Source organism: Palaemon carinicauda, chromosome 8 (assembly GCF_036898095.1).
Source record: "Palaemon carinicauda isolate YSFRI2023 chromosome 8, ASM3689809v2, whole genome shotgun sequence".
Taxonomy (NCBI): Eukaryota; Metazoa; Arthropoda; class Malacostraca; order Decapoda; family Palaemonidae; genus Palaemon; species Palaemon carinicauda.
Window position 1 is genome coordinate 133,039,889 of NC_090732.1, and position 14,985 is coordinate 133,054,873.

Genomic DNA, 14,985 nt, shown 5'->3' on the forward strand with positions numbered 1-14,985 from the left:
TGCAACCTCACCCTCCTTGTGAGCTAAGGATAGGGTGTTTAAGGGAGCCTATAGTTCTATCTGCGGAGTTATCAGCAGTCAGTGCCTGGCCCTCCTTGGTCCTAGCTTGGGTGGAGAGGGGTCATATGTGTATATGGTCAGTCTCTTGGATATTGTCCTGCTGGATAGGGCAATGTCACTGTCCCTTGCCCCTGCCATTCATGAGCGGCCTATAAGCCTTTGGACTAAGCATGCAGTGCAGTCAAGTGAAAATGCATAATTCTGTGGTCCAAAATTGTTCACCTGGAAGAAATTCTTCCCCTATAGATAACCATTATATAGTGCTTATTTTTTTAAGAAATAAGTTTCATTTTTTGCTTGAAGAACATTAAGCTATCGTTCAAGATTTGCTACTTCCAGAGGGCATAAAAACCTTGAAAATTTATTGACTGTGGATTTTAAATAGAATTTAGTAGATTAGATATGGCTGGATTAAATCAGCAGGTAGTTATTCTTTACAACCTGACAAGATTAAATTTTGGCCAAGTTGTATTTACTGTATAATCTTTTATTACTGTGGATTGTATTTTTCTATGAATTAATTAAACGACTGACTATTCACATTCATATGTTATAGTGATAGGTATTTTGTAACAGGATAATGGTTGTGTTTTGCCTTGATTTTGATTTAATTCTAATTGATCACATTTCTCTTAACTAACCAACAATTTCAAATTTGCCCGGATAATTGTTTTCACTACTCATCCTAAGGTTATGAAGGAGTAAATTCATACATATATGGAAATGTGTGTTAGGATACACAATCTACTAAAAGAATCAATGAAAAAGGTCTGCTCATTACATCCTATTGCACCATTGCTGTGTCGTGTACTGTTCTTGGATCTATGTTCAAACAGATCTTCAAGCGTCCTCTGTACTAAGAGAGAGTGAATATACTTAAAACTGAATCGAAATTCACCGATGGTTCTTGTAGATCGGTAGATATTTTAGAACTCTCGTAAATTCTGAAACTAGTTCATTTTAGACTTTGTTACGGGTAGTGATACACTAAACAAATTATATCTAATTGACACAATATACTCGATGAATTAATTCATTTACCCAATAATACAAAATATTCAGAGTATAATCAAATGGAAAATGCAGTAGATCGTTGGATTGTACTCTCGGAACAGAAAGTTTACTTTTAACAAAATATACTCTTTGGTTCACCGAGTACATCTGTCCTTTGGTTACATTAGGTACATTTTTATTTTTGATGACATTTATTAATCTGGTTACCTATCATATGTAGAAAAAATTTCGTGTTCGGTATACATTTTGTTAACTGTGCACATATTGCATGATTGCAGGCTTTGTCCATTATTTACCTTTTGTATATTTATTGAATTTTATTTGTTAGTCAGTTTTCGCAAACAAGAAACTTTATGTACATTTCATAATACTGTACTATATACTCACTTTAAAGCTACACTCCCACATTTTGTCTATTGGAACATTGAATATATTTTGATCGTTGGGCGTATTTTTACAAGGGTTAGATTTTGTACATCGGGGACTTTGGTCACAGAGTTTATTCTCGTCATTAGTTAAAAAGTCTCTGTTGATACATTTTGTAAATTGTGTCCATTTTGTTAATTAGATTTAATTTGTCTTTTGGGTTCAATCGGCATTAAGAGAACATTCTGATATTGATGTATTCTGTCAACGAGGAATTAATATTCTCCAATTGCTATTAAAAGAGAACATTATTTCCAATTGTTTTCTGTTTGAATTCGAGACGACTGATGATATGTCAAGAGTCACAAGAGTTCTCGAAGTTTCACTAAAGCATTTCTGTCTATTCATTTCGTCTCTTGAGAATAATCAACTGAGAGAGATCGAGAAGATTTGAGGACTATTCCGCTCTGTTCTTTCGTTCGCAGAGTCTCATTTAAAAGTAAGTTTAGAGAATGCTATTGCTCTTGCTGGGCTGAACTTCAGAGACCCTTTGCGATGCTGGAATTACTCCTTGTATTTTCATGATCGCGGCTTTAGCTCCGAAAACGAGCATTAGATTTTTTAATATTTTTTCCGCCGTGTTCCTAAATATAAGCCTTAAATTTTTTAGGTAGTTTACTGTTTTTTATCTTTTTATCAGGATAACTTTTTTTATAGATAACGAATATGCGGAAGTATTTTTGAAATAACTAGAATCCTTCATCCATGAGAAATATGTGACATAAATGTTATGAAGCTGATCAATCCTTTGTTTATCACGTAATCTAATACCAGATTTGACAGAAATTCCTAAACAATATGTAGAATTACTATAAGAACAAACACAATTCAACCCAGAATAGGATAATATCGACAGGTCATCTAACGTGGTGCACTGTAAGCATTACTGAAAGGTCTTTGTAGCGTCCCTTCGACCCCTTTGCCTCCATCCCCGCATCCTTTGTTCCATATTGAAGTCCAGCTTCCTTGAACAATTCCCTGGTACAATGGTGGAATTTGCCTCCCCGCCTCCATTTAAGCATCGGCAGGAATGGCCTCTCCGCCCCCTTCCCGGGGCCTATGCCCCAAGGTCATGAACCAAGTCCAAACACATTCTCAATCAACCAAACAAAAATAGATTTAATAAAGAAAAAAAAAAACATGAAGGACCGAAATGGCTGTCCTTGAATTCCTTAGGTTCTTTCTTGCCAATAAATACTGAGTGAAAATTCCTCTTTGAAATAAAATGATGTATCAGTTAGATTCAGCCAAAGATGCAACTTCTTTAAATGAATATTATGTGAAAACTGTTTTGCAAAGAAAAAAGGCACTTACGGTTTCCAGCGACCGAACCATGCAGAAATTGGGATGATCAAATGTGCACGTCTTTGCGAGATCCCAAGTGACTCTTGATTGGATGAGGACGGAAGCGCGCTGAATTTAGAGTTGTGATTTCAAAGGTCAAGAGGTCACGTAATCATTTCAAGTGGAGGAGAAATCTGTGACTAAAGACGCCCGGGAAAAGGCAAATTCATGTCATCTCAATGTTTCCGCCTGACAGCAACTCTGTCGAATTTCAAGTCGATGACATAAGTCACGAAGGGCATTGACTTTTAGATATCTGATTTCAGATTATATGGAGGTTTCTAACTCTCTTTACGCAGTCTGAGATTTTTTAATTTCACGGACTATTTTCTTTGAATGATTTTATCTGCGCTACCTATTTTTTAAGACATTCAATAAACCTCCTTTCTAATGATAAAAATGCTTGGTGTTTTCCTGTCTAGAAATGCAATCGGTAATTACGTGAGTCTAAGAAGAATGTTCTTAGTATTTTTATATAATTTAGCATCAAATGTTTAATTATATGGGAATCGATTATGAATATCATCAACATTTTCACGTGGCATTTAACACCCCAACCTGAGGCGTATGCTTTGGATGAATTGACTGAAGTGTCTGTGCTTTGGTTTGTAGAATTATTGTCTTTTTCGTACCGCATTGAAAACCACAAGATGTAGTAATTTCTGTCACATGTTTCTCTCACACAAATATATGGCATGAACAACAAAATCCACTCCCATTACTTCCCATATAGATATATTTAGGTGTTCAAACATATGTACCTCACGTGTTTCTTACACGTTTGTACACTGTAACAGTTTTAAGCTTTTATCTGATCACTCGCTCTTCCTTGCACAGTTAATAGTCCATCCTGTGTTTTAATGCTAGCAAAAGCTTTTTCATGTTTGAATTTTTGAGACGTTCTTGCTCGCAAGTTGCTGTATACAAACTCCACGCTTGTTTAATAAAGTTTAGTTGCATTCACCACGCCTCTCAGTAACTCGGTTATCACCTAACTGGCGCCTCTCACACATAAGATTCAACTATTGACTGTTTTTGGGCGTTATATTACTGCTGGAGTGTTGGAAGAATCAGAAGCCTTCTCACAGTTTATAATTGCCACCAACAGAGTGTGTATATATATATATATATATATATATATATATATATATATATATATATATATATATATATATATATATATGTGTGTGTGTGTATATATATATATATATATATATATATATATATATATATATATATATATATATATATATATATATGTCGCCAAAATATGTTATATTTATCAGGAAGAATTTTTAGATGAAGCCTTAGCCCCAGGTGTTTTTAACCCTGGTTTCGAACACCAGAAAAGTTGAACTATCAGTTACTAGATTTTAAGCTTATCTGAATTGAGGTATTAATATGGCCTTTAAAGGATACTACTCAGCCACTCGTCTCACTTCGACGTACCAAACCTGGATCCCCTGGCTTGGTTGGCGAGAATGCTACTGATCACACTTTAGGCACATCTCCCTAACTCGTTGGTAGCTTACTGGTCTTGTCTTGGAAAGGTTTTGTCTCTGTTCTCACCAATCAGCCCACCAGTTGGTCTATTGGGGTTGAGGAAAAATATATAGGTCAGCAACCTCATTCCCAGTGTCTTATTGAGAACCTGTTGTGGCAGCCCATGTTTAGGACAAAATGCTATTATTATTATTTGCTAAGCTACAACCCTAGTTGGAAAAGCAGGATGCCATAAGCCCCAGGGCTTCAACAGGGAAAATAGGTCACTGAGGGAAGGAAATAAGGAAAAACTTCGAGAAGTGTAAGAACAATAATGACATTAAAATAAATCTTCCATTTATAAACTAAAAAAAAACTTGAAAATTACAAGAGGATAAAAACTTCAAAATAACAAAAGAAAGAGAAACAAGATAGAGTACTGTGTTCCTCAAGCAAGACATCTCTAACCCAAGATAGTGGAAGACCATGATACAGTGGCTATGGCACAACGCAAGACTGGAGAACAATGGTTTGATAAAGAAGTGTCTTTCTCTCAGTAGAGCTGCTTACCATGCCTGAAGACTCTATTCTAGCCTTACCAAGAGGAAAGTAGCCTCTGAACAATTACAGTGCAGTAAACCTCTTGAGAGAAGAAGAATTGTTTGGTAATTTCAGTATTATCAAGTGTATGAGGAAAGAGGAGAATGTGTAAAGAATAGGCCATACTATTTTGTGAATGTGTTGACAAAGATGAAATGAGCCATAATTAGAGAGAGGTATCCAATGTAGTAATGTCTGGCCAGCCAAAGGACCCAATTAAATCTCTAGCGGTAGTATCTCAACGGGAGGCTGGTGCCTTAGTCAAGCTGTTACCTGTTAGTCATGAAAATACAATTTCACATATGTATGCATATACTGTATTAGGGTGTGTGTCTTTGGAGGAATAATTAAAATTCTGCCTAAATACTTCTAATATCAAGAAGACGTCCTTTTCCTCATTCTCCAAGAGTAAATTACTGACTTAATTATCGTCTTTTTTTATGAATTGGAAATAACGTCATTTGAAATTGCGTTTTGTAATGACTAAGTACGCATAATCTTATAATTCCAAAACCATTCGTGTCTTTACAAAGGCGTTATTATAATGATGCTGGATTTCTTTTTCCTTTGAAGGTGTTCAGTATTTATCTCTCTTGTCATTTGAGATATTTATGAGTCAATTAAAGTCATGGTGACGTATGATGACTGGCTGCATTTTGTCGAATATGTGAACTGTTTTTCCCGTCTTCCTCAAAGGCGAGAAATGTATCGTGCTGCTGTTCTTTTTGAGATCTGACTTCGGACTTTGCTGCCAGTCGACGACAACGTTTCGATGACTAGGCAAAATTCCTTTTAAGTAAAAAATAATGGAAAAGAGAGGAAAATGGAGTGTGGTTAATAGCAAGGGAAGCAATAATCTGGAAATAATTAAGAAAGGTTATAAGAGTAAAATGAAACCAGCGGGAAGAAAATTCAGAACCTTGTAATAGAGTTAAAATAACTGCTGTACCTTTTAATCCGAGGATTACCGTTTTCATTTGAGTAATTATGACCAGCGTCCCTCAGGAGACCGAGACCTCTATCAATAGAAATGGGGAGGGATGGAGGGTTGGGGGGGGGGAGATAAAGAGAGGCAGATTTCAGTATTACATTTTCCTTAATGGTTGGTCTTTTTAGCCCCATTTAGACATAGAGGTTTTACTTTTCAAACGATTCTTATTTAATCGATTTCTGTTCGAATGTCTAAATCTTTCTCAATACCTTTAATACTTCGGTTTTAGTTTCTCCCCAAAACTTCTCTCCTTTCAATTGGATAAATGAATTAAGCCAATTTCCCACCAAGTTTGATTCCTTGGTAAATTTCCTTGTAAAGTTTGATGCTCGCTCAATCTATTTCCCTTTAACGTATGATTTCTCTTCAATATATTGGCCTGAATAGACTATTTTTTTCTGGTTTTCAAGTCATTTTCCTACACTATTATGGTTTCGACCTTAATTTTCTCTTGTTGAACAGAAATCGATGCAGCTAATTGAGTGAATGGCTCTTCGAGCATTATTACTTCTCATAGAGTAAACCCGACTTATGAAGATTCTTCTACTCATGCCTATCCCCTCTTTCCTTCCTCGCCGTGTCTCCTGCTCATACCTCTTCCACCAATATCTTCCTCCCCCTCACCTCTCCTCCTCCCCCTCTTTCCTCAAACTTCTCACTTACCCTGTTTCAGAAGACCTCGGTCCTTGGCACTCTCTTCTCAATCCTTTTTATTTTTATTGATAAAGAATAGATCTCTGCTCAAGTTCGAAGTAGCTGTGACAAAGAAATATTTTTTCCCACTCAAAGGGTTTTACCTTGATTTGAATTTATATTGGGGTTAGGGTTTCTTAAGATTTAATCACCTGTTCATTATCTCCTGTAAGTGTCCGGTCCTCTCGTAGCCAAATAGGTAGCGTTGTGGTCATGGCTTCTATTACTTGCAAAGTCATCATGAATCCTCGTGTCACAATTTTACCAAACTTCCAATAATTTGGCTCTTGCTTTCTTTATTATTGTCTGTTTGTATTTGCTTTGACCAAGGGACCTCTCTTCATTTTTCTTTGCTATGTAATGATTTTACAGGTTCTCAGCAGCCAAGCATTTGTAGGTCCATCATTTCTCTGTATGTATGTATATATGTATATGTATACACAAATTTTCCATCTCACATCGGCATCAAACCCTAGTGTCGTCAAATGAAAGGCCAAGTAGATATCAATCGTGTGTGTATACATAATGGATGTTTGATATCAAAAGACGGCTAAGTCAAGCATAATTCCTGGCTCATGAAAAGACTTGTTACCATTTCCCAAGCCATCTTTGATATCAATCATAGAACTAATCCACTTTATCTCCTGTATACCACATGGTTTTGGCGGTGAACATAGAGGAAAAATCAATTATTGTATAGAATATTACAGACTTTTACGTACTTGAATTGCGTACGTAGATCGCGATCATATTATTTTATGCAGCTTTTTATCCTTTTTTAATTGTATACAGAGAAGATTCAATTAAGCAGTGCGTATATTTGGAGTTGTCGAATTAATAAACGCTTTTAAAAACTATAGAGGCTTCCATCTGGTGGTGGGAAATTTAACTTCGGTTTTCGCGTGAGTAAATTCTCCAAAGCCTTGGCCCTTGAACGTGCTCGCGCATCAAACTCTGTGCATAGGTGTAAGGAAAGACCCCGGTTATTTTCGGCCAGCAAATCCTCCGGTACTGAGGGTTGAGGCGAGAAGGATCCCAGAGCCCTTTGGCACACACGACGTCAAACTTCCTTCAAGAGAGTCACGCCTTTTCCTCCGCCGAACTTTGTCTCTAGCTTAGTGGAAGTTTGCTGCGTCTTATTTTTAGAAGGAAATGCATCGGGGGAGATATTTAAGCTATTTTTCGTGAGGACATCATTCAGTTTTTTTTTTTTTTTTTTTTTTTTTTTTAATCGCCATGTATAATTATTGTAAGAGATAAATTAAAAGTAACATGATGGTTCAAAATGGTATTCAAAAGTAATGGACTTCTTCTTTTGTCTACATCTTTTCCCACTTCTATGTGGGGTCGATGTTTCTGGTCAACTTTCTCCATCTACCTCTGTCCCACACCTCTTCACCGGTTAATCCCTTTGATCGAAGGTCATCCTTGATACATACAGTCCACCCCCCTTCGCTTTGGTCTCCCTCTCCTTCTCGGTCCCTGTACCTCCATTTCTATCACTCTCCTCCCAATATACTGTTCATCTCTTCTCATGACATGACCATACCACCTCAGTCTACTTTATTGGATCTTATCTGATAGTTTTCTAACGCCTGTGGTACCCCTAATTACCTCATTCCGTATCTTATCTCTTCTTGTCACCCCACACATCCATTTCAACATTCTCATCTCTGCCACATCCATCTTCTCTTCTGTTTTCTTTATTGCCCACGTCTCCGCTCCATACATCATTGCCGGTCTCACAACAGTCCTGTGTACTTTACCTTTTAACTTAACCCCTATTTTTCTGTCACACAGTACTCCACGCAATTTTTTCAAATTCTTTCATCCTGCTTGTATTCTGTGGTTTATTTCTGCCCCCAGATCACAATCCTCTGCAACTGTTGATCCTAAATACCTAAAATTTTCAACTCTTTTCAATCTCTCTCCTTGTAAACTAACTTCCCCATTCTCGCCATTTTTCAATCTCAAATACTCTGTCTTCTTCCTGCTGATCTTTAATCCCCTATTTTCCATTTCTCTTCTCCACTCCTCCAGTTTCTCTTCTACTACCTCCCACCTAGTGCTTCACAGTATAACATCATCAGCAAAAATCATACACTGATCTCTAATACCTTGTGTTACTACATCCATGACCAGATCAAATAGGTAAGGGCTCAATGCAGACCCCTGATGTAGTCCCACATTTACTGGGAAACTTTCTGTTAGGCCAATACTGCACTTAACATTTGCTTCTGCCCTTTCATATATATTTTGGGTGATTCTTACGTATTTCTCAGGGACTCCCATTTCTCTCATACATCTCCACAGTTCCTGACGTGGTACTCGATCGTATTCCTTCTCCATGTCAACAAAGACCATATGTAATCCTTTCTGTTTCTCCCGATGTTTTTCTATCGTCTGCCTCAAAGCAAATATTCTACAGTCCTTCTTCCTGGCATGAATCCAAATTGTTCCTCACCAATTGTTATTTCATCTCAGAGTCTCTTCTCAATGATCTTCTCCCATATTTTCAAGGTATGGCTTATCAGCTTTATGCCTCCGTAGTTGTCTCATTCCTGGATGTCTCCCTTCCCTTTATAGATGAACTACATTATGTAATTTACGCAAATGAAAACCATGATTCTTTATGTTAAGCCATTGTGATCTACTTTGGAGACGAATTCTATTCATTCTTTTAGTTCGCCTGTATTCGAGGCGATTGTAGTGACCATGGTGAAATGCTAAGTATATATATGTATATATATATATATATATATATATATATATATATATATATATATATATATATATATATATATATATATATATATATATATATATATATATATATATATATATATATATATATATATATATATATATATATATATATATATATATATATATATATACATACGTTATCTTGAAGACATTATTTTAGGAATCGTAAACATTGGGTTTGGCATCTGATGGCCATGTGGCTTCCCTTTTCACAGTTTTATGCATCTATGAACGGAGGCATTTTTATTTATTCATTTACACTAACTACAGTTTTTTTCATTAACCCAAGAGCTGTAATTGATTGAGTTCTGATTGATGCTGTAGATTTTTTCCATCACTCGGTTAAAACAGAATTGTATCAGGAAAATGAATGAAAATTGACACGTCTATTTGTGAGCACAGTTCCCACTGCCAATTAATTGTATGCGAGCAGTTGAATTCACTGACAACTACTGGTAATTAACTTCCGATCAAAGTACTGTTTTCGTTCACAAATGTGATATTTTATTTCAACAAATGATTAAATGTCTGATCGATGATATACATTGGACATCATAAGGGCTTCAGTAGTAATTCTCTTTTAATCTACTTGTACCCTTTCCATGAATGTGGGATTCAAGCTAATGAAGTTTTTTTTTTTTATTTACGTTGTTAGGGAAGTAACCATGTTATATTTGTGTTATATATATATATATATATATATATATATATATATATATATATATATATATATATATATATATATATATATATATATATCTTCAATAAACAGGAAGGGTGAAAGATTCTTTTATACCAAATGATTTAGTAAATGACATGAGGTAAATTCTTGCAGAATTTTATTATGATATTTAAATTTTTTAGATAGCAATTTCATCGTATCGGATTCCGAAGTTAAATTAATTTTCTAAGAAGAAATTTAGGATTATGTTTAAATCTCAGAAATATTGGAATATATAAGATTACTTTAAGAATCAGACTTTTAATTTTGTCTTTAAGGACGTAGTCCAATCAGTCTTTATATAGAGTACTTATAAATTTCCATGGCCTGTGATTCGGTGGCTAGTGCTATGTTAATGTTATATATCTAAACCTAACCATAACTCGGTCATTACTAGCCGATGGCATAACCTCCGGACCCGTTTGCGCTGCCAATCTATCCGGAGCTTTCTTAACAAGCCGTGGTCTTATCCATGATGCCACCAGTACCTAGCTGACCGAAGTGTTTCCTTCTTGATTTCCAAACAAGAAATAATTGAACACCAATGCAACCAACAAAATTACATTCTGTGTGAGGACTCAAGCTCCGAAGGAAAGTATCAGTTTAATTCTTCCCAGAAGGAAAGATTAAATCTAGGCTACTGCCAGTGGTTGGGAGGTTATCCTTCCTGTGTTGTGGCAGTAGTGGGGTGGCACCAAAACCGGACAGAAGAGAGCGTTTGGGTCTACTTCATAACTGAGATATAAAACTAATCTTTTAATGGTACAGGAACTTTTCTTAGTTAAGAGGAATTCAGAAACAAATTTGATAAGTCTCATTATTTTAGGACAAAGATGTTATTGATATAAAAACATTCTTGGTGACATGGGATTGATTTTTAACTTTTGTGGATCGGGATGGGTGGGTTTTTATATTGCTGGAATAATAGCTACAAACATTTAACTCATTTGAAATATAAAATTGAATAAATAATTGCAATTTCTTGGATATTAGTAGATGAACAAAGTACGCACAAAATCATATATTGATTTTTCCTTTATATTCCATCGAAAAATTTAATCATTTTGGGAATAAGAAAGACAGGAATTATGAGAAACTGTTTTTGGGGAAACTTCTCTTAAACTAAGATCGAAAGCCTTTTTAGTCTAATTCAAATTAGGCTGAATTTTGATAAAACATCGTTGCTCTTTACCGTATGTCTAATATTTTCTCTTCATTAGAAGGAGCGGGTACTTGGGTATATCAGAAGCTCGATGTCAGCCACCATTTAAAAGCCAAATATCAGATGGCCTTCAATCCCTCACATAACAAATAAATGAATATCGAATCGAAGGCGAAGAGCGAGATCCGTCATCAGAGAATTCATTTAGGGCAGCAGGGAAAAAGGAAGTCGAGTCTTGTGTGAGACAAATGAACAGGATGACCGAGATGAAAACTTGATTGGTACCGAGAGGCGAAATATTTCTGCGATGGTTTTATTTCCTATTCTGAATGTGGCTTCCCTCTCTCTCTTCAGATTCCTCAATCGGATTAAGGGTCGGATTCCTGGTTTTAAAACTGGAAGAGATTCGCTTTTTGTGGCTCTGATTTCCTTGTTTTCAAAATCAGTCAAGGAGGGTATAAATCTAATGCAAGTTCTAAATAGAAAGAAGTTATCCGAAAGAGTTCCTTCTTTGGGATTACGTGGCCTTAGTTAACTAACTCGAGTCTTACGTATACACATACACACACGAGAGAGAGAGAGAGAGAGAGAGAGAGAGAGAGAGAGAGAGAGAGAGAGAGAGAGAGAGAGAGAGAGAGTCCTACCAGTATGCATATACAATAAAAGTGATTGTTAAGTTATTGACCGAATATATATATATATATATATATATATATATATATATATATATATATATATATATATATATATATATATATATATATATATATATAATGATAAATTTTGCACATTTAGACGTGTTTTTCATATTCAAATAAGCCATATATATTTTTGATACATTAATGTCAGGATTCTCTTAACGACCTCGGGATCAGAGCCCCATTCGAAATCACACAAGGACAAGAGCTATGGTCCGGCCGGGAATCGAACCCTGGTCGGCAAGCTTGTATAAACAGTGACTAAACCACTTGGCCACGAAGAAAGATAAAAGTCAATGACAATTCTTCTGTACTTATACCTGTCGAATTCAGGTGTTTTGTACTTAGAATTGAAATCAACCCATCTTCACCATCGTAGCTAATTGGTAGTTTGTTACTTGGCATTCAATTAATGGTAAATTTTGCACATTTAGACGTGTTTTTCATATTCAAATAAGCCATATATATTTTTGATACATTAATGTCTGGATTCTCTTAATGACCTCGGGATCAGAGCCCCAGGCGAAATCACACAAAGACAAGAGCTTGGGTCCGGCCGGGAATCGAAACCTGGTCGGCAAGCTTGTATAAACAGTGACTAAACCACTTGGCCACGAAGAAAGATAAAAGTCAATGACAATTCTTCTGTACTTATACCTGTCGAATTCAGGTGTTTTGTACTTAGATTTGAAATTAACCCATCTGATTCCCGGCCGGACCCAAGCTCTTGTCTTTGTGTGATTTCGCCTGGGGCTCTGATCCCGAGGTCGTTAAGAGAATCCAGACATTAATGTAACAAAAATATATATGGCTTATTTGAATAAGAAAAACACGTCTAAATGTGCAAAATTTATCATTAATTGAATGCCAAGTAACAAACTACCAATTAGCTACGATGGTGAAGATGGGTTGATTTCAATTCTAAGTACAAAACACCTGAATTCGACAGGTATAAGTACAGAAGAATTGTCATTGACTTTTATCTTTCTTCGTGGCCAAGTGGTTTAGTCACTGTTTATACAAGCTGCCGACCAGGGTTCGATTCCCGGCCGGACCCAAGCTCTTGTCTTTGTGTGATTTCGCCTGGGGCTCTGATCCCGAGGTCGTTAAGAGAATCCAGACATTAATGTATCAAAAATATATATGGCTTATTTGGATATATATATATATATATATATATATATATATATATATATATATATATATATATATATATATATATTATATGTATATCTATATATATGTTTGTATGTATGTATGTATGTCAGACAAGTATGGACTCGCAAGAAAAATGATTGTGATATAATTGAATGAAAAAATGAGTTTTGAAAAATCTAGATAACGAAAAGACTGGTATTTGTCCTAGTCTAATGTCCTTTTTTACTCATTTCCTGTAGTCCCTCTGGCTGGCCTCCGTTTCAGGGGCATTGTAATGGGTAATATCTAATCTTTTTATTGGGTTTTTGAAAAGTCCAAGATAAATTTACATTTTATTTTTTTTTGCTGACGATCTTTTCGGAATAGAAATTGGAAAAGTCCTTAGAACAGTGTCTCAGGGTGTCGTGAGCCTAATTTATACAACTCAACGTCACATGCTTTCATTTTGGTCTATTAAAAGTTTTATGCATTATTTTATGGCATGACGCTGCTATCCTTGTCCACTCAACCCTTCGGGTAAGTATAGGAACTGTGAGCTGCATTGAGTTTTTCTTTTCTGATAGTAACCCATCCGAGAACTGACAATACCCAATTGTGGTAAAGTGGCTTTCGTAGGTCGTAACCTAACAGGTAAAATCGAGACATTTAACTTGCGCCTTAGCCGCCTTAGATTAGACATGAACTCCTTGTATGAAGTATTTCAAGCGGAAGTGAAATGATTTTTGAAATCGTTGTCTTACTTGGGAGATGAATTTTTTTGGGTCCCTTTTATTAATAGTCTACGAGAGAGAGAGAGAGAGAGAGAGAGAGAGAGAGAGAGAGAGAGAGAGAGAGAGAGAGAGAGATCCTACATGGATATGCCTTCGTGGCTCACTGGAATAGGTCAAGAGACTTTCTGTATATTAGCGGCATCTTCCCCGGATTCAGCTGCATGGTTTCTTTCAGAAGCTGTCCAACTCCTGTAACTTTTTTTAATGCATCTATTTACATCTGAGACTCTGGATATTGGACACAGAGAACTCACTAATCTAATTTCTCTCGATTTTATTGTTCCTGGAGGTGTTATATTTGGCTATTTGTTTGGAAGTATGTAATCATGTTTGCTTTTTTGTCTCAATTTATTGATTTTCTTATGTGTTCTCCTTTCTCTTTTTTGTTTTCTATGGAAGTTAATAGTATTTTATGATAATTCCAATAAATAGTTGCACCGCTACTGTACAAATAACAATGATTATAATAACAATAATAATAAAAACAGTAATATCTCTTCCTGATGAAACAAAACTTTTTCCCTCCCCTTTATTCAACTAGTAAAGTTGTAAACCGATTCTAATAGCCTACTGTATATTCAGTTGCTATGGTAACTTGTGGGAGCCGAACGTAAAATGTTTTATTTTTGCTTTTACAGGTACGGGAAATTTCATCTGGTTTTCAATAGTTGTTTTCTCGACTGAATCGTGCTTATTTACTCATCATACATTTTAATGAGGTAAGTTGATTACTATATATATATATATATATATATATATATATATATATATATATATATATATATATATATATATATGGGTGTGGGTGTTGGTGTGTGTGTGTGTGTGTGTGTTTGTGGGTGTTGGTGTGCATGTGTGTGTGATATCTGGTGGATTTTGTAATGTGTTTGTTGACAAGATTTTTCTATTTTATATTGATTGAAAAAAAGGTAATTTTTCCTTTAAATTTTTCCCATTTTTCACTATCAGGCTCATGTCGCTTAAACCAATTTGGCTAGTTTTGATTAATGTTTTTATCGCTTTTTTGGTATTCCCTGATGTTTCGTTGTTGAATTGAAGGAAAACTATCTTGCCATTCTTAGATATGTCTATATTTGTAA

General features: G+C 35.6%; 1 long non-coding RNA gene across 1 annotated transcript in view; it reads left to right on the forward strand.

The window, feature by feature from the left end:
• LOC137644989 (uncharacterized) overlaps positions 1–14,620 on the forward strand; it is a 330,813-nt gene extending 316,193 nt beyond the window's left edge. The window contains exon 3 of the long non-coding RNA XR_011045249.1: positions 14,524–14,620. This is a non-coding gene — a long non-coding RNA (uncharacterized lncRNA). The remainder of the gene's footprint in view (positions 1–14,523) is intronic.
• The last annotated feature ends 365 nt before the right edge of the window (positions 14,621–14,985 follow it).